Raw genomic sequence first — 21,360 nt, 5'->3', positions numbered from 1 at the left:
TCTCTTTGAGAAAGAGAGCTAATCAAAGCTGTACGAAGTTGCAAATTTACCAAAATCTTATTGAATGTTAAGATAATTGTCCAGAATCAAGATTATTAATTTACATATTAGAACACAATGAAACATTGCATAACAAGGCTAAACCCGAAACTCCATCAAATCACTACCTAGGCGCTCAGCACGCATAGTCAGAGGTTCTTATTTTAAACCAGCATATCCTATGCAAAAACTAAATTTATAAAAATCAACAACGAAAAAATATCTTTGAAGAACACGGGTTTTTTCCTGCTGGTGCGTTCTTCATTTGCAGTTGTTTGTTTGGAATCCAACTTATTTGAAAGTGAATCAGGTTCACCATTCAAGCTGTCTACTCCAGCAATATAAGTCTAAATAAGACAAGTGCCCAGGAAACATAGAAATCAAGCAGTAGAAATGACATTAAATAGACTGAAAATGTAATCATTCACAATCAGAATTCTCAAGCTTTAACAAGATCAGCAAGGACATATTCGCATACCTTTCAACAGAAATCAATCAAATTTTCTGATAGGTGGGGATAGGAACACCTATATCTTCTGTCAATTTTTTGTAAGCCTCCAGCAATCTTCGTGTCACAGGTCCTACCTGTCCGTCTCCAATCAAACGGCCATCAATCTTCACAGCCTGACAAGAGATATTGCATTAAGCACTTGCACAATGCAGCTCAAAAGGCTCATCAAAGTCAAGATGCAGATTGGCAAGACTTACTGGGCTCAGTTCTCCCATTGTTCCAGTTGTCCACACCTGCAGCAAATATAAGTCGGATATAAGAGGTTGTTTAAGAGAGAGCAAGTAAAATACTTTTGCTTCCAGGCAACTTCTCATCAAAATCAAAATCATACAAAGTCCACAAATCTATCAAGGATCAAATCACATAAAATCATGCAAAGTCTACAAATCGAAACGTCACATTAATGATGAGTTAAAAAGGTGTAAATATAGCTAGCACAACTTATAATTTATTGGGCAGGTTTTATGTAATACTTTTAAGAATATCACCAAGTGGAAGAACTTTTTTGTTTAACTAATTCATATATTGACCACAGTGCATCTCTGGAAAGGTAATTCAAGAAGAGAGCAATATTAAGCCACGGCATTTGCTCTTAAAATGTACAAGAAATGTCAAATCCTGTTTAACAAAACACAATATCAGTAATGTGGAAATTAAGACCTCATCTGCCGTATGGAACTCTGAGAGGCTGATCCGTCGCTCTTCTAAGACAAAACCCTCCTTCACCACAAGGTCCATGACCTGCAAATTGCAAAGCTGATTATTAGATACTCTGAAGGAGAACTAAATATCAGGCCAGGTCTATCATGAGAGCTGCAATATAGCAGAGTATTCTACTCAATAGATATAGAAAATTTACAGTGGTGCAAGAGAAGAGAAGAAGAGTTATTCACGAAATTCCATTTCTATATGGGTAATACCCCTTTGAATTCTTTCAAATAATTCTCTATTATGTATAGAACAACATTAAACCATCTTTCCAGTAAGGAGAAAACACATTTATGCTGAGTTCTTTTTTTTTTTTTTTATCAATGCTAAGTGTTAAATACCACAAACCACGGGGGGATGTGCAACTTACAGTAGCTCGAGTAATTCCAGGAAGACAATAGTCCGCGTGAGGTGAAAAGACTGCCTTTTTTCACCATAAACTGCATGAAAAAACTTCAACAAGTCATAAAACAGCTGCATGCAAAATCAAAAGGTGTGCCTTTTTTAAGTAATATGTTGCACAAAAGTTGTCATAAATTAGGCAGAGATCTAAACAGATACCAACAGCTGGGGAGAGGGAGAGATCAGGATACAGATCCCTTCGATAAAATATGCAATGCATATTGAAATTTTATAACCAAGTTCATTTTGTATCATTTTTCTTTTCTAGAAGTTTATGAAAAAATGTAATAAGATGACACAGGTGTAAAATTCACGTTTATGTGGAATTTAGACCTAAGTAGACAGTCAATTAAAGTTCGAATAGCACTCAAATGTCTCCCATCCATTGTCATTTCTAAGCACATCTCTTTAAACTGTAATTAATACTTTCACAATGTTGAAGGCATTGATGACACTTATGATTTACATAAAAAAACAACCGCATGTAAATTGGGTTGTTTATCTAATTGCAAATATGCACTTAAAACCTTTTTATCATTCATTTTGGGGGCAGGGAAGAGTGGAATAGCAAAGAGATATCTTTCAGATTATAAACATGATAAATGGGGGTCATAAAAGTAAACCGCGTGAAAAGGGATCTCACAATATTTGTTGCATTTGTTTCAGATACATATCCGTCTTTATCAAGCATTATCGCATCATCAGCATTTGCATTATTACCTTCTATCTGCATCAGAAAAGGTTACTGAAACTTAGTATAAATAGAAAATATCACATTAATGCATTCATCATTCTGTATTAAGATCAAAATTGATAAACCCAATAAACATTTTGGCCAAACATTTAGAGGGCCTTAATCTTGAAGTTGTAAATACTGAACAGCTAACATCTTCACATGGCATATTAGCAATAGAATATACCTTAGCAAGTATGTTGTTCAGTAAGTTGTTATGATGGATCTTTGAATCCAAATTCTGCAAGAACATAGAATAGATAGCTCAAATAAACGGGCATTGATTATGAATTTCACTCTTCTACAATTTTGCATCCAGTTCAGCGAATGCATCTAAATAAGATCATGTTGGACAATATTTTGTTTTACCCTTTACTTGAATAATCAAAGAAAAGTCAATTTTATAATCCTAACTTTCAAAACAGAAACTAAGTAAAGTTACAAAAAGTAAATTGACTTTTCAACCATTTAAGAAAATATCAGAAGATGTACTTATCATAAATCTCTGACAAAACAATATAAAGTCTTGTAGGAACATTAAACTAGTCATTCTTCTATTGCATCTCAAAAAATAAGGAGACAACTATGACAATTAATGAATCCTTAAATCAGTAGAATCATTTGTTGAACTAATCAGAGGACCAGTAACATCACACTGAAGATTCAATACTCATATACTGCTACAATCAAAATTGCTGTTTGGAACTGCCAGCATCTTCCAGTAAATTTCTACATTTCTCCAGTCAGCAGGATGATAAGCTTATTATATCCGTGACAAGGCAAGATATTGTGAAAAATCATAATAATCAGTAGAAAAGAATATATGCAATTGGGCAAGCGCAGCCAATAATAAAGAAAAACACGCTAAAGCAGTAACAAAGGCACAGCGTTAATACATTTGGAGAATTACGACGGGTAGTTGCAGTAACCAAAACAATACCCTTGGTGTTATCATAGACAGGTGGCTTCCATTCAGCAAGAACTACATTTCCACAGAAAGAACGCACGTGATTAGCTCTTACTGAGGAATATCCCATATAATAATAGAATAGAGTCACATGACATTATTGCTTAAAGATGCTCAACCACTTGACTACAGACATCAATGAACAAACATAAGGCCTAAAATTTAATCCCATAAAACCACCATGGGAAGAGATAAAAATAATTATCTAAACAGTCTATAGCTTCAAGAAAAGTTCCATCAAGATAACATTCATTGAGAACAAGGGAATTTTCTACTTGACGCAGAAGGGTGAAGTGTCAAATATAATTGGCTGTCCACAGCCTTATTCCTTTGAGGTCCCAGTTTGAAGCCTTGTGTTAACCCCACACAAGGAAAAACAATGCCATGAAATCACAACTCGAAACACTACACTTCATCTTGAAAACAAAAATTGGAATCAATTATTTTCGGAGTTATAAATTTAGAAGGCCAAAACTGTAGATAAACACATGAAAAAAGGATGCTAAGCCATAACTTGGAATCCTTACATAAGCATTTTGGTGGAGAAGAACAAGCAATTTGTAATTTGTAATTAATTCAAAGGAGAAAACAGTTGAATTTTCACGTTTTAACTAAGAGAAAAGGAAAGAACTTTTTCCCAAGCATGACAATAGTGCAAAAACAAGGTTGCATCACATCAAGGGTAGCGTTGTAAGTTTTTCAAAAAAGAAGAACTAATATTTCCCAAAGATGTAAAAAGGCGTTCCTATTTCCAGGATATCTTATTTTTCCTCTAATATTTGACGTTACAATAACCGCATCACTTCGCTACACAGTGCCCGTTACCACGGTCACGACCATTACTGCAATTTTACATTATGAAAATGACTGCATGACAAAGGCTGTCCTTCTGATGTGATGAGTGAGTTTTATGTCACTCATTGCCCATTGGGTAGTCATTGAGTCCAATTTCAAGTACTTTTACATATATTGCTACCCTTATTTTGTCAATGGTTTCTCATGTCATGGCTAAGTTAGCTATAGTTGCATTCTTATATATTTTAGTTTATTTTTAGGTGCATTTTTCGCATTTCTCCCTTTTCTTTGTTTACCTTCTTCTCCCCCCTGCTTTGCTCATTTTTGAAAGTTTCTCGCCTCCTTAGCGTACCCAATGGTGGAAGTGGCCCAAATCATCTTTCCATGGCGCATGGAAGCCAAGCCTTACTTCCAAGAGCTTCCTAGTGCCACATGGTGTAGTGCTCATTCAAGGCACTATAGTGCTCGTTCAAGGTACTCTGGGTTAATGATTCGTCTAAGTGTTGAAATTAAATAACAACCGACAAAAGCTGCTGGAAGCCAGTGCTTTCGAGCATAGTGCTTGTTCAAGCACTTTAGCAACAGGAGGAACTTTATTTTTGCGTTGTTAAACTTCTTTGCTCTTATGTTTTCCTTGTATATAAAGGGCTCTTCAAGACTTGGAGAGCAACTGAAGAGAGACTTTAGTTCAATTTCTTAGCTTAGTTCATATATTTCATTCAAGTTCCAAGTTCATTTATGATGATTTTGTTCTTTTGTTGAATTTCAAGTGGAGTATTCAAGGAAAAACATTCTTCTTCTCATTTCTAATCATCTTCACTTACTACTTCAACGAGCAAGATTTTCGGTAACTTTTTCTTAGTTTCATGATATTTCTATATTTTATTTTCATTTCTTAGTTTGTTCTTGCATGTTGCTCCTCTTTCTAGATCCTTGCTTCTAGTTGGCAGATTATTGATTATCTTTGTTTAAACTTCATTAATATAGCTTTTTACTTGTTTTTTTTTACTTTCATGTTGGTTCTATTGAGTTCTTTAGAGCTTTAAAGTTGTTTATTCATACTACCTAGTACTTATGCTTAGTTTATGTTCTATATTTGGTTTTATGCTTATAGTCATGATTTGAGAGTAATTATTTACTAGGTTATCGGTAAAGTAGCTCATCAATATGTAAGGGGGATAATTTGCTAGAGTTTGGATTGTAGAGCTTAAATGTTTGCTAGATTAGTGAAGTTTAGTTCATGAGCTAACACAAAAAAGGGGTGCAGGTGCTCTACTCTTCATTAATATATCTTAGTTGATTTTGTGATTTTACTTGATGATGTGCTTAGTTACCATTGTCATGTTGATGTTTGAGAAACCAAGAAGCTTGAAAGCATCGCCAGTCACTTACTAACCCATGAAGGTGCATATTTGATGATGTAAGCTTATCTAAGTAGTTCTGGAGTTCCACACATTTCAGGGTTTGTCAAGATCAATTTCAGTTCAAACATTAAATATTAATAACAGAATTCGAGTATAGAACAATGGCTTTTCGTGCTTTCTTTCCTTGCCATTTTGACATGAAACTTTCGAAAATTATCAACAATGGTGCCTTGTTCTAACGCCTTCGCCTGATTCTTTCAAGAACACAAGCACTGCTATTTCTGGAACCTGGCTTTGTTTCCTTCGAAGGTACAACAATGGTACTTCTTTCATGTTCGTTTGAGTCTTTGAACCAGCAGCAGTCTCTTCTCCTTAGCCTAACAATCGAACAACCTGTAACAATCTCCTATTTGAACGTTTTCAAATTATTCTCCTATTTCTTTTCTTTCTTTATTAGAGATATTTGTCCTCTGTTTCATTTTCAGTCATATATTTTAATTCTTGTTAAAGCCATTACAAAGTTGATTTGGTAATTTCAGGATTCATTACACATACTTGCTTCAATTTGAGTAGATAGATCTAATGTTGTTTGATATAAATTAGTGAATGTTGAGATTATTGGTTTTAGTTGGTAAATAATTGTAGAGATAGATATTTGATAATAAGATATTTTGGATGAATTATTACTCTTTTTGGATTATTATTGATTTTGGATTTGAATGTCTACCTTTGGGTTTTATTATAGATATAAAGAGGATTATAGATATTAATTAAGATTGATGGATCTTGAGGATTAGTATGATATTTGTGAACATCAAATTTAAGAAATTGATGGAAAATAATTGTTGATGGTAAGGTTATGGATGATTTAATGTTCTTGAATAGGTTATTATATTCTTTTGAGGACTTTTGGACTTTGAGTTTGTATGTTCACAATTGTGTTTGATTGAAATATAAGGAGAGTCCTAAAAGTGAGTAATATTGAGAAGAATGTTAAAGAAGTCTAGATCGTGTCTATAAATCTTGATGACATATTACAGCTCGGGTTAGAACACGCATAATTCTTTAAAGATTAGATATGCTAGAAAAGAATCCATGAGTAAGTTACGGTCTTAGGAGGAGATGCAATAAGCTATATGATCCTAATTTGTAGTATCGAACGCTTTGTTGTGATGTTATGTTTGTTATGCTTCAAGAGACGATTTCTCAGCGGAACCATTCTAACTGATATCTGCGAATCGAACCCAACTCTTTGAAGCGTCGTCTTTGGTGAGTAGTAGCAGTCCCTTAAAGGGTCTGATCAGACTACATTCTTGAAAATTAACTTTTTACTAAAGCTCTTTTGAGATTGGAAATTGTTGAGACAAATGTTGTTGTGAATGCTAATGCTGATATTATGATATGGTCAATGGATCGGGCTTGCGAGCTGGTCATTGACGGAGTTGAGGAACATTGTTCCCTGCTCCCTGTTTGAAGCGAATTGTCATTGAGATATTGACTAGCTTCACCCGAGAGTGACATAGCCTTAGAGCTATGGATGTTCCTCTCAACTAGACTCCCTGTGCGTACATAGATCTAGGAAACTGATGTTGCTTTTAAACCCTTATTTGGAAACTATTGTGTTTGTTGTTTTGGATTGTTACTTCTCATTCAGTTTAATCTGACCCTCTGTTGTTTCCATCTTTTAGTTTGATTACAGATCGGAACCGGTCGGGAACGATGGGTTAGCGGTGATTGAATAGCGTTCCAAGGTTGTATTTTGAGCTGAGCACGTGGGAATTTGTAGTTTTGTATTAGGTTTTTGAATAAATGTATATTAGATTTGGTTGTGTTGGTTATATTGGACTTGTAGGGAATTGTATGATTATCTTGTGTTTTAGTTAGATGTTGGTTTTGGGATTTAGCTGAGTTAGTCACGTTGAAAAGCTTGTGATCCCTTTGCTCGAGTTTTTGAAGTGTGATTTCAATTTCTTAGGAAACGAACCCAGTGATGATCCTGTTTACTCAGTCAACGGTAAGTCGGGTTGTTACAATATCAGTTTTATACCGGCATGATCAGAAGGATGAAGGTAGAAAATACTTGTTGGATTTTGAGTTGGATCAACCTCAGAACTCGCCATTTCTTGAATACAAAACTTATGTTTGACAGAGAATAACCAGGAGAAAAAGATTTAGAAAAGAAAGAAGGGAAAAGAAAATGGTGGAAAAATGTTTTTAGGGAAGCAGAAACACCTGCTTTGATACCATGATGAAATGGTGAGCTTAGCACATCAATGGAGAAAACATTATGAAGAAGAAGAAAGAAAGCATACTGTATCTTATTATGTTTACACAAAAGACAAAGAGGGGTATATATACAATTGCTATGTGCAGAGAGAGAAAAGAAAGGGTAGCAAACTAGGGTGCTAACAAACTAGCTATGACGTGTGCCTTGTAGAACAAACGAAATAATAAACTATATAACAAACTTGGCCACTAAGTGATATCTTCTGGTGAAATAAGTTGTAAACCATGATGAGCAGCAGCATTTGTGGAGCCTTGATATATTCAACAAGACACAATAGAAACCTAAGCATTTTATGAGAATTATGGGTCCGCCTTCTACTTGAAGGCTTTCTCTATCACTGGAATTCGATTCTCACCACCTACAGCAAAATCAATTCACATCCCTCTCTTCTCCGTAGACCGTGTGGGAAGAAATTAAGCATTTTAAGCAATAAACACACATTCATACTTCATAAAGCTCAGAAATCACAAAATTATAGCCTCAAATGAAATGTATTGAAAGTGAAACAGCATATAATTCAAGCATTTCAAAATTTATCGGGTGAAGATTTAAATTTATAAAAAAAATGGTCAACGATCAAAATGATACAACATGCAAAATTATTATTGGTTGAAAATCTAAAAAGTTGATTAAGAAAATGCAAAGATGAAATGAAAAGACGAAAAGAAGGTTAGCAATGAAGATGAAGTGCTTACTTGAGCGAAAGCATACATGAGACTGGTACTGAGTGATCGAGGAGCAGACCATGAGTGAATCACTTCCACATCCGCCATTTTTACTGATGATGATTTCTCTGAAAAATCTCTACCAGTGTGACTTCGTGGGCAGTGACAATTTCAATTCGTACAATGTTTTCGATTGCGAGGAGATCAATCAGTCGAAGGTGAATTGGGGTCGTTTCAATCTCCAGTAATCAGTGTTTTAAGTAAAGATAGTTAAGATACCATTTGACTTTGAAATTAATTAATTTTTTAATAATTATACCAGGTAATTCCAAATTTGCTATACTCGAAGTACCCAATAATTGGTCTATCTCAAAAGGGTAAAAACAGTGTGAGGAAATTCATTTGTTGTCTCGTTTATTTTTATGTAAATTTAAAATTTAAATAATTTTATTTATGAGTTTTTGAAAATTTAAAAAATTATATTTAAAAAATATATATTGAGACGAATTTATCAAAATTTAACATGAATATGTTTTTTCAAATTGGAATAAAAATTTACTAATAAGATAAAAAAAACTTAATTATATATGTAAATGAGAATTTAAAAAATAAAAATTATTACCAGAAAAGAAATGTGACAATTATTATAAGACGAACTTAAATGTAATACATAGAAATTCCTTTGGATCTATACCATCTAATTGGAATTTTTTATTTTTTTTTGAATAATATCTGATTGGAATTTCGTAGTGAATATGTTGCCAATTATATATGTAGATGAGAATTTAGTTTTTGATTTAACCTTTTAATTTTTAGGTTTTTTATTTTTTTATTTTATTTTTTCTTTCCTTAGCAATCAACCTGCAAAAATCGATCAACATTTGGGCAACAATATTTTCTGAATAAGTGATCCTAAACAATAACGATATATCATATAGACAAACAAATTTCAAGTGTTGAGCCAAGTTTGGATTAAAGATCATCCAGAAAACTTGTTTAACAATCTGATAATTCATTAAAAAAAAAACTTCCACTAGTTCACTTGCTATAAGACAGCAGAAACAAGTGCACATCTGATCTTCTATATGAATCCATGTAAGGTAGTAAGTTAAAAGGCCAAATCGATCCAGTAATATCTCTGATATCGAGATTATCTTGAGAACATAACTTTCGAAGGCAGTTGAAAGTATCAATGTTTCTTATCACTGAGGCGATAAGGGCGACAGGACCCGTCGCCATTTGTTCAAGCAAGGATTTCAAATTCGAAGACTCTAGTTTCGCTTTACTGGACTCTGTAGAATCAACATCGGAGCAATCTTCTTTTCTATCAGTATCTCTATTGCTGTTCGGTTTGCTGCTGATGGGTTTTCTTCGAGTAAGAAGAATCGAAAGAACTTTAACAAGATGTGGCAGGCACGAGGGGTCGTAAATTACATCAGCACCCAAACTGCAAAGGCAAGTAAACAACAGAAATTAGATCACAGATTCTAGTGACATCAAGCACTCATCATGTTATTATGCCGATGCCATAAAGTCAGATGTACACAGCCTAACCTTTGTAATAACAGAGAGAGAGAGGTTATCGAAAAAAGAAAATAATGTTCTTTCTAATAGAGTTATTCCTAAGAAAAGGTCATACTTTCGAGTAAAATACTCGTTCTTTAAAATTTGTTCTAACCTCGCTTAAGCAACTTCTGGGAGAAATAAGTAGAAGCAAAGAGCAAGAAGATCCTTCATAGAAAAGCTAGGAAAACTAAACCTTTGGGAAACAACTTATAAGAGATAATAAATTAGTAAATGACCATTCTACAAGCAATAACCATTCTCTAATATTCAAAAAGGTCCATGCTCGAGCGTCGAACTGCCTATCCAGTCTAGTCCATGGTTGGATGCATCCATTTCTCATACTACTAAAGCCTAATCATCCAGTTACTCAAACTTGGCACCAGCCCCATACTACTAAAGTCTAATCATCCAGTTACTCTAACTTGGCACCAGCACCACTTATGCCTGCACTCAATAATGATTACAGACGTTTGCCTCCAATGAGACCCGAGACTGTTAAATAGCTAACCAGAAGAAGATGTAACTGGCTGCCTGCTTTAATCTCTGACCCATTATGTTAGAGCAAATGCTCTTCCAATGGAGATTCTAACTACAATGAATGATAAAGATTGCAAAATTTAAAAGAAAACGATCAAACACACCAAGAATTGGATAGTGGTAAAATCCTAATATCAAATTGATATTAGACTATAAAACCCACCCAACGAATGAAGACAATTGTATTGATTAGAGTTCTTGATTACACACACTAATCAATTCTAACAATGGAGAATGAAAAACTATAGAGATTACAAGAGTAAATTGAAAACCCCCAATTTCACTCAAGAACCCTAATTTATGGCTCTCTCTCTCTCTAACTAGATCACTCTCACTTACAAGAGGATTACAATGTGTTTCTCTTACTTGATACCACAACAAAAGATGTTTACAATGTGTATTTATAAGGTTCATAAGTGTGAAAAAACAGAAAGGAAAAACACGTGCAAACAGAAGCCAAAAAACAGAAGCTGCACTCGCCCCTGTAGTCTGTTCGACTGGAAGCTTGGGTCGAGCGAAACTGCTCGACTGGTCGAGCTACCTTCAGCAGGTCGAGCCAATGCGCTCGAGGGGTCGAATGAGGGTACCGTAACATTTTGATCTTGAGCTTCAAAAGATCCTTCATAAGCCCATTTATTCCAAGCACAAATAGACCACACCATCAAGCTAAAATCGAGATTATGAGCCACACATCACATTAAAATTTTTACTATTATACTGAGTAAACATAGATTCGTCCACAGGAAAACATAAATGTAGGTTACGAATTCCATTAGTTGATGTATTCTATGTTATCATAATTATCCTTAATTCATACTCCTATAAGAATTTTGTTGCTTGCTTAATTATGTTAAGGCGGACCTTTACCTTATAAATTGGTTTAGCTTTCAAATAACATGGAGAAGGATATAAATTTCCAAGCTTTAAAAGGCGTATTATATGCTTACTCTGAGGATCTTAAATCAAGTTTAGTTTCCTCCCACTATTACAAACCCCCAGAACAACAACAAAAAAAAAAAAAAAAAAAAAAAAAGCCAAGGAATGATAACGCCTGAAAAACACAGCATTCACCACTAGGTTTTGTACTCACTAATCAGTGATACCTGACAGAAAACAAACACCAAGGAGTTCTAACTCCTGAAAGAACACAGCAATCACGTCTAGGCTGGGTGCACAAGAAGTGCACAAGATGCAAAGAAAGACGGGGAGGTGCGTGAGGTGGGCCTAGGCAGAGGCACAGAATACAAAAATCCAAAAAAATTACATCTCTTGGCGTGCACGTTTTTCCCAACACACCCGCACCTAGACTAGCATAGCCCCATGCAGTTTAGTGTCCCTCGCGCTTTTTACAGCTAAGTCCACAAATATGAGGATAATCCGTCAAGTGTAGCCGAAAAAAATGCAAATGATACTCCAATGTTGAAGTATAAAACAATGCAAGGATAACGTTTGAAAACTATTTACACACAGCAGCAAAACTATCCAAAAAGGTCACTCAATTAAACGAATTTGATTTTGAAAGCAAATCACAATATTGACAAAAAAAAACTAGTAATTGAGTAGAGAGAGTAACACTAAAACTTTTTGAAGTGGCATTGACTAGAAAAGTCACAAGAAAGACAACATAAAAAAACATACAAGACACTAGATTGAAGAACCAATATTATATAGAAGAATATACCAGTAGAATAATGGAAAACTAATGAAAATTTTTCTTACACAATATCAGGCTGGAATCGCCAAAGCTCACTCTCTTCTGCAGATTCCCATGACAGAGGAATGCATTGTACCTACATCAAATCAACCATTAAACATAAGGCATTACGAATATGCATTCACATAAGAGTTTCATAAAGTTCCTCATAAGTCAAAACTTACCGTACATAAGCTACTGTCACTTTTGTCTAAAGACACATCTAAATTTTCAATCTTATTCATCTCCAAATTAAGCTTTAAATTTTCTAAACTCGATGCATCACCATCAGACAAAATGACCTGCATCAAAATACAAAGTTGAGACTCAAGAAGTCAATCAAAGTGCAGTTCTCTTTTGAGAAAAGCTTTGAGATAAGAATTAGCACATCTAGAAAGGATCAACATCCATGGAAAAAGAAGGTCTACATTACCAACAAGCTATCCTTCAAAAATGAACACGAAGAAGAGGTTGCAGCACTAACATATTGACAAGACTCTAAGGGGGTATTTGCCTATTTGGTATGAGCTTTTTGGGTTTAAATAAAGGATAAAGGATTCACATAACTCATTCCATTATCTAGTGTATGCTATGCGATTGGGTTAACCCAATCCCTTTCATAAGGGTAATGGATACCTCCAAATTGCTACTGCTCATTTCTCATTAGAAATCAATTCCTTTCTCTGGTACTCTCTATCTTCACATTCTCTTACAAGTTACATCTCTTTACACAAAACAAATAATAACATTCAACATCACTCATATCTCTCTTTACGCATTCCTTTTCCATTACATTTCCATTTGTCATACAAACACCCCTATGAGTGCACAACCTACATTACAAAAACATAAAGCAGGCTAATGATGAAACAGAAGAGCTACTCAAAACCTTGAGAAATGAGGTAAATAACACTGTTTGGATAATAATATAGACATGAGCAGAAGAGGAGGAAAAGAGGAAAACGTAGGGAAAGATAGAGCTAAATTTTCCCTCCAATCTCCCCACCATTGACGGGTGGTATTCATTACCCAGGGAAAATGGATACTTCCTCTCCCACACTTTCCATATCCCAACCTTAATTCAAAGGAACCTGAACCCTAGCCCTTCCCTTCCTTCCTTTTTTCCATTTCCTCTTATCCAAACAAAATGTAAGCGAAAGATGAGAGATAAAAACAATAGAATTTTGTGAATGTACAAATAATCGACATATGTAAGGCATGTGAAGGCAAGAAGAGTATATGACACAGAGATGCTAAAAGATATAGGAAATATTAAGTGAGACATTCAATGCTCTACAGTTTATTTCACGAGATAAATGTTTTGTGTTTTTGTTATAGATATGTTTTCAAGAATTCATCAATTTGGGCAAGAAAATAGAGCTCCATAATTGAAAATTGAGGAATTCATTCTTAACACAACAATGAACATTGAATGGCAACTCTGTTCTAGCCCTAAGAAATAAAGTGTTGAAAAACATTAAATCCAGGAAAATAATTAGCCACTTTTTGTCAGAGAAGAATAGGGGTTGAAATAAATGAGTGTACCTTGTACAATGTCAAATATAAGACAAACATAAATCACCAATGAGTAAAGAGTCATATAAATACGTTGTGATATTATGAAGGAATGTATAGTAAAACAAACCTGAGAAGCTTTGACATGATTAAGGCAAACGCCAAGCAGACCTACACCAGAGCCAACCTGTTCAAATTCAGCACATGAAAGAGTAGAATCATTATAACCAACAGTGTCAGACAGTCCATATTAGCACATAAAGTACTAGAATAACAGAATTAACAAATTACTACACAGAACAAGTCAATTTTATTTACTTGATTGACAACAGTTTCAATGGGTCAAGTATAGAAGATAGATAATGGAAAAGGCATATGGAAAAAATGAGCGACTAGTGCTACTAATTGCAACTTGATTTCCTGACTGAAATCACCAAGTTCTTTCACTAGACCCAACAGAATTTCTTATACTGTTCAACATATGAATCTATCCAAAGAAATTTCATGGCTAATACTTCACCTCAAAACATGACTTCTTCGTAAAAACTTCAGGGTATGAAAGAATAAACTCTGACAGAAAAAGACTAGAAGGCCAAAGAGCACACCTACACATATCATAACACAATTAGCTTAACTGGACATGACAAGTAAATTACAACAACAACAGAAACCAGAAATTTTCTGTGTGGGACCAACTAGATCAAATCCACCAACAAGAACAAACATGAAACCCCACAAGCTATATACAATACTCCATATATAGCCACTCACAAATCCGCAGTAATATTTTGCAATTCATGATAAAACGTTGCTAATAGAATCATACCATTACTACCATTACAACCAAAAAGGATCATTTAATATTTAGTTCAACATAAATGTCTTTACAAGAAATGCTTGATCTAACCATGGTACACATATAGTTGTGAGATTAAGAAGAATCATCATTAAAACACCTCTCAAAGGGTTACCAATTTGCTCATATTTAAGTGGGAAAATTCCAAAAGAACTGAAAAACTTACCCAGTATCCCCTTGAAGCATATTGAGAGAACATTGCAATGGTACAACCATCTGCATTTGACCCCAATGACTAGGCACTTGACAACAAATTACCAAAGGAAAAAAATCTTAGAAAAACTTAGAATCCACAAAAAAACCTCCATGCTAAATGCCTATCAATTCAAATCAATTAATAGTCAATAGTTCTTACCATCGTTAAAAAGAAACGATACGCGTTTCACAATCCATGAACTTCCACTAGCTGGTGCATCTTCCTGAATTTCAAAATTCATACACAACAACACAGTGCACATGGTAAATAAGAATATAAAATTTTCAAAACCACACAGAAGTAATGACCCCTAACCAAAACTGACCGTTAGAGAAGCCATGTAGTCAGCATATCGCTCATAAAATTCATCCAAGACATTTCCACCAGAAGATTCCACTTCTTTAATGAGCTTCTTCAGCAAATTTTTCAAGTAAGGTGCATAATAGTTATAATCCTGCAATAAGCGCAAGCAGTCATGGATTCTGATTTAGCAACAAACTCTTATAGCTAGAACGACCTGAGCTCGATTAGAGCTCCAAGAGGAGGAAAGGCCCACAATCACAAGATGAATTCAGAAGTAAAGGAAAGGAGAAAAATAGACATTTCTCCATCCAATTTAGCATACAGAGAAAAAAAACCGGGACCTTACAAGGTACGCTGAGAAAAATATTCATTTGAGGCCACGCCCAAGGAGTACACCCTCAACGCATCATTTCTCTCTCTTGTCAATTACTACATTTATTTCTTGTTACTACACAATTTCTCTTCCTTCTTTGAGTGTAGTAGTGACTTAGTGTACGAGCTACCTCCATTGTTGCAGGGATAAACTTGGTGGTAAAAGGAAAAAAAGTCCTACAGAAGGCAGTCGGAAGCCAGCGTACTGCGGGTACATCAAAATATCCTCCACGAGAAACCCTCCACATATTGTGGATAGATGTTCCGCCTAGTCTACTAGTCAAACCATCCACAATTGTTAAGGGAAGAAAAGAAGGCCCATTGTCGAAAATTTTAAGGGGGGCGAGAGGGGGCTTTTTCACCATGGCGCCATGAACTTTTTCCCCTTATATAACATATATAATGACAACTTCAAAAAATATAATAATGGTTGGATAAGTGGTCACACTAATATTTTTATAGCTAAGAGATCAAGTTTTCAAACCTTTGCCCCCTCTTTTTTTTACACAATTTTGAAAGTCCAAATTTCAAACCTTTGCCCCCCTCAACTTTTGAACCAAGTTTTGCTTTTGCCACTTCCATTATTAGCCTCATCACCTCATGCAAACATTGTAGATACAAATCACTGGTTTTTATTCCTTTCTTTCTGGGCCAAAGATAGTGCATGATATAGAGCATTTCTAACTGAACAAATGCATATCAACAAAAGATCTTCACCTTTTTCAATAAAATGGAGAGAGCATATTCACTGGAATATGTAGAATAGAACTAATTGTGAACCTTTTGCAATAATAACAAAATTAAACAAAACCCATTAACCCATTACTCTGCAATGTTCTGTCTACTGAAATAAATCATAAAGTATAATACTAGCAAAACAAATTAACTATCATCTCAGCAAAGAACCCATAAAAACGCAGACAGAATTAGCATTTCACATATGTTCCAAAAACAACTATTGATTCAAAACTATCTCAATCACAGTAAGAAAATTGTAACTTGGGTCATTTACAAAATACAATAATGTCAACCAATCAAAATCTAATCAAATCAATATCAAAGGGGAGATCATGTCTTCTCATCTGGGTTCGATTCTCCATACCCCTCCCCTTCACTCAACCTACCCTTTGCCCCAAAAAACATATATCATATTGAATGATAGCTTACACTGTTGTTAATGCAATATGTCCAAATAAATTCTTGCACATCCTCCGAAATAAAGCCACACCCACACTTTCTGCACAAAAAGCGAGGGACTGTTTAATCTAGAACTAAGAAACGAGAAGGAAATATATTTGATGCAGCATATTTGAGAAATATGGTAAAAATGGGAATTATATTTCTACGTTTTTACCTTGCAAAGGAAATTAAACAATCTGAAGGTTCCAAAGAGAGAAAAGCTGAGACTAAGTACTGCTTAGCAAGTTCCAGATTGGCCATATCGAGCTTCAGGTTGTGGTTCGACATGGCCAATTATATGCAAGTGTTCAGGAGAGTTCGCAACAGGTGTAGGTTACTGTGAGAGCACTATCAATGGTGAGTAAAAAGTCATCAACAATCAAACATAAACACAAACACGTACACGTCAGTAACTAGCATCAAATATAATAAGGCCAACTACTAGATAGCATTATATCATAAAACAACATAAGATGATTTCATAAAACGCAAGCACAGATAGTAACCGTTTATCGGCCACTTATACTTCTTAATTTCATTACGTGCTTTCCAAACATAAACTCTTGCAAAACACGTATAGTATCAACTCGACCAAGGCATTAACAGAATACCTAACACATGACCTTATAGAGCTTGTCTATCTTAAGGCAAGTGCGATTATAGTCTGTAATACCCTTGAGGTAACTTAACTTAGGCACACTTCTCACCAGCATAAACTATTCTATCAATAAGTAGATGTTCTATTAATGAGTAAACGTTCTATTAAAAAGTAAACTTTCTATCAATGTGTAAGCTTTCTATCAAAGAATGAACCTTCTATCATTAAATAACTTTCGATCAATGAATAAATTTTCTATCACTAAATAACTTTCTATCAGTGGATCTTTCTCTACTTCCTGGCATAGTGACACGGCCAAGGGCGTTATCGGCCATCCGGCGCCCATGGCAAAGTACGAGCTCATGCCCCCTCCAGCTGACCCTCTCGGATCCTACCTTCGAGAAAAACTAACACACTGGAGTTCTTAACCAGTAAAGAGGCCACCATATTGGGGTTTGCAAGGCCCGCATGGTAACACCTCGGTCAAGGGGAAGTATCGGCCATCCGGTGCCCAGTGACCCAAGCATGGTCATACCCCCCTTACGGTGGTCCCGTCGAACCTCACCTAGGGGACTACTAAATCAACCGGACATAATCCAGTTGAGTCACGCCAGCTAATTATAGTCTAATACTTTATCAGATGGGAATGACTTTCACTTTCGACTAATAATGAGCGCCCTGGGATAGCAGCACGCCAAAACCCACTGAGCCACTCATCAAAATATGAAATTCACCTCTAAAGGAGTCATTCTAACTCCAAGTAAGACATAAACCAATTCTTAAATAGATAAGGGGGTAGTTCTCGCCTTCTATTAACACTCTCATTCTCTAAACTATTCTAAGCGCAAGGATTTCATAGTCGATAGTTCTTCATATAAAGTGTACTCAATAGTACCTCATAGCTTCGATACAATGCATACTATCACAATAAACAATGATGTCTTAAAGAAAATTGCATATAAGGGTTAGTTACTGCGTGTACGTACCTGTAAGCGTCACTGCACGATCAAAAGTCACAAAATCACCCGACTAAGGCTCTACTTTCCTCTTACAAAATGGGCACCTATATAAGTTATGAGTAGAACTAATAAGTTCCCTAAACTACTTTGCCATACCAAACTAAATACCAAAGTAACCGCTATCACCCATTCAACATGAGTTTCCGATTACTCTAGCACGCACACAACTCATTCAATACAAGTCAAAATCATTAACTCAACACAACATAAGTCTTTCCATCAATTTAAGGTAGAAGTATGTGTGAATCGTTTCTTTACATTAACTAATTTTGAGCATATCGGCTAGCGTTACCCAAAAATAACTAATCACAACTAAATCTTACAATTTTAATATAACATTAATATAACGATAAGGCAAATCTTAGAGTTATCGTATCGCGATATCATTTGTTACATTCTCCAAAGCTATTAAGAACTATAGTCAAAACAACACGACAATTAACTTTAGCAACCATCGACGATAAGTTGACATTATGCTCTTGGTTTACTAAAATCATGTATCTATAACTTCAATAACAACCTAATAAGGGTATTTGTAATTCACAACAATCAAACCACAACAATTAGTAGCTATTATTCTCAATTTAATCAATCAACATAGTCGACTAACATCATCACCATTACTAATTATTCACAATAATAACCAATCGACCATATCTTAAAACAACTTTTAATGTTATTTAATCAATCATCACCAAAATATAGTATAAAACACACATTATTAGTAATTTCATCTCTAAGTTTAAGCCCTAATCGTTTCGTGTTCATAGATAACATATTTAATTAGTACCCATACTAAGATTCATAGAAACTAATACAAAACCAACACATCACCCATAATTTCAAATCACACTTCAAATCCTAAGTTATAAACATGTTTAATTCATCAATCAAATTTCTTACCCACAAAAAGATTCAATGAAATTAACACAACCAACCTCAAACTCAATACACTTAATAAAACTCCAATTAAAAGCTAGAAAAAACAAATTAGAGAAAAGAGGAGATGGCTCACAATGTTAAAACTAGCAAAAAGGGGAAAGGGTAAGTTAAGGTTGTGCTAGTGGTGGCACGGGACCGAACCGGTAGGAGAGAGAACCCCAAACTGGCCACCGTGGCTGGCGGCACGCAGCAAATGCAGCACCCTAGGCTGCTGCTGTCGTGGCTGTTTAAAGGGGAAGAAGCAGCTGCGTCACAGGGAGGAGAGAGGGAAGACCGATGGTGTTGTGGGAGACCGGTTGCCACCGCGGCTGGGCTGCTGGTTGGTGGTTTCGTGGCTCAGCAGTGAGGGAGAGGGGAGAGAAGAGAGAAGAGAGGAGGAGGAAGAGGCGTGACGTTTCTGTGAGTGAGGCAAGGAACTCACAATCCTCACGTGCTTTTATATTATTTATCTATTTATTTATTTATTTATTTATTTACCTAAATTCATCTTCTTGCGAGGCTTAATTAAGAACTCACCTCCGTATGCTCACACATTTTAAATAAAATAATTATTTTGATTCGAACCCCTTTATATAGAATCGTAATTGTATTTTTAATATAAATATATATTAATATTTAAATTCGTATATAAAAGGAATTTATTAAAACTACTTCAAAATTAATTTAAAATAATTATAAAATACCAAAAAGTTACTAAAATATTAATCAATGACGTCAAAAAATCTCGGGGTGTTACAATCTCAAATTTGACCTAACCATAGTTACTTTATTCTTCTTCCCTTTTGCCTTTCTTCTTCATGCTCTCCTTCCATGGAAAGAAGAAAAATACCCAAAAGTTACTAAAATATTAATCAATGACGTCAAACACTACTATGAAAGGAGAGAAGGAAGAGGAGAGGGAAAAAGAAAGAAGAAGAAAAGGTCAAATTCGAGATTTAACGGCATTTAACGGAAAAAAGTACAATAGTGTCACGGTTGTAATTAGCATATAATTGGGGGTTACCATTGGAATTAACGTGGGTACCATTGATAAATTATTATAATACAGGGGTACCATTGATAATATCCCGTTAAAAAATGACTAACAACTTAATCTGATACTAACTCGATTGATAGTAATTAGTAATTTGTAGCCGAATTCTACTTGAAAAATACTTGAACCCGATCTGTACCCAGTAAAACCAAACCAATTATTAACCAATGACAACCCGAGACCGATTGACACTCGATACGAACTTCAACCGACACCGAACCAATGTTAAGCCGAAAGCTCGAATAATTGATCTTCAACCGAACCGTGACTAACCGACCCGACCCGAGTGTGACACGTTGCAACACGCATCCGAAAAGTAACTAATCCAAAATACAATCGAACCGAATGACATCCATCTGAAATCGACCCAATCACTCGAATGAACACCTCTAGCTGCTATCACTAGTGTTGCGTGTCAAAACCGCAGCATATTACAAGATAAAACTGCAACATATAAGGTTTTTTCCACTAGTGGATGGACCCAAATCTGTACCCGAACTTTTAGGATTTGAAAATTTTGGATCCGAACCCGTTGAGTCTGATGTGCCTAGTGTCCTAAATGAGTCTTAATTTAATTATCCATAAATAAACTTTTTTAAATTTTAAAGGTTTCATTAATACTAAAATAGGTCTTTGAGTTGTATACAAGTCTTAATTGAGTCTTGCTAAATGTAGAAATAGGTTTCAAACAAATTAATATTTGATTTTAGGTTGTATAATAAGTCGGGTTTAAGAGGTCTGAAATAAGTCTAACAGGTCAGAGTCTTAAATGAGTCCACAAAATGGGCTAAACACAAACCCAAACCCAAACCTGAATTCGCAAGGTCTCAAAAAATTAAATTCAAATTCTTAATCAGGGTCAGATCAGTATCAGGTTCAATGAACTTCCAAATCCATCCCATTCCTAAATTTACTATGAAATAATCATATACATCTTGTTCTTAAAATTGGATAAATTTCTTGAGATAGGTTCAATGTTGGCTAAACAATGTTTATGATTCCAAACTTCATGAAGTACATCCCTAAACATGTTTATGAGGTCAAATTTATGAGGTTCATCCGACTTGAATTACATCCTGG

General features: G+C 35.0%; 1 pseudogene; it reads right to left on the bottom strand.

Annotated features, from left to right (window-relative positions):
* Positions 1-31: 31 nt before the first annotated feature.
* Positions 32-19,651, bottom strand: LOC130828485 (uncharacterized; annotated as a pseudogene).
* Between the last annotated feature and the right edge of the window lie 1,709 nt (positions 19,652-21,360).

The sequence above is a fragment of the Amaranthus tricolor genome, chromosome 12, assembly GCF_026212465.1.
Source record: "Amaranthus tricolor cultivar Red isolate AtriRed21 chromosome 12, ASM2621246v1, whole genome shotgun sequence".
Classification (NCBI taxonomy): domain Eukaryota; kingdom Viridiplantae; phylum Streptophyta; class Magnoliopsida; order Caryophyllales; family Amaranthaceae; genus Amaranthus; species Amaranthus tricolor.
The sequence above is the reverse complement of the archived record's forward strand: the minus strand, read 5'-3'. Positions and strand labels throughout refer to the sequence as shown.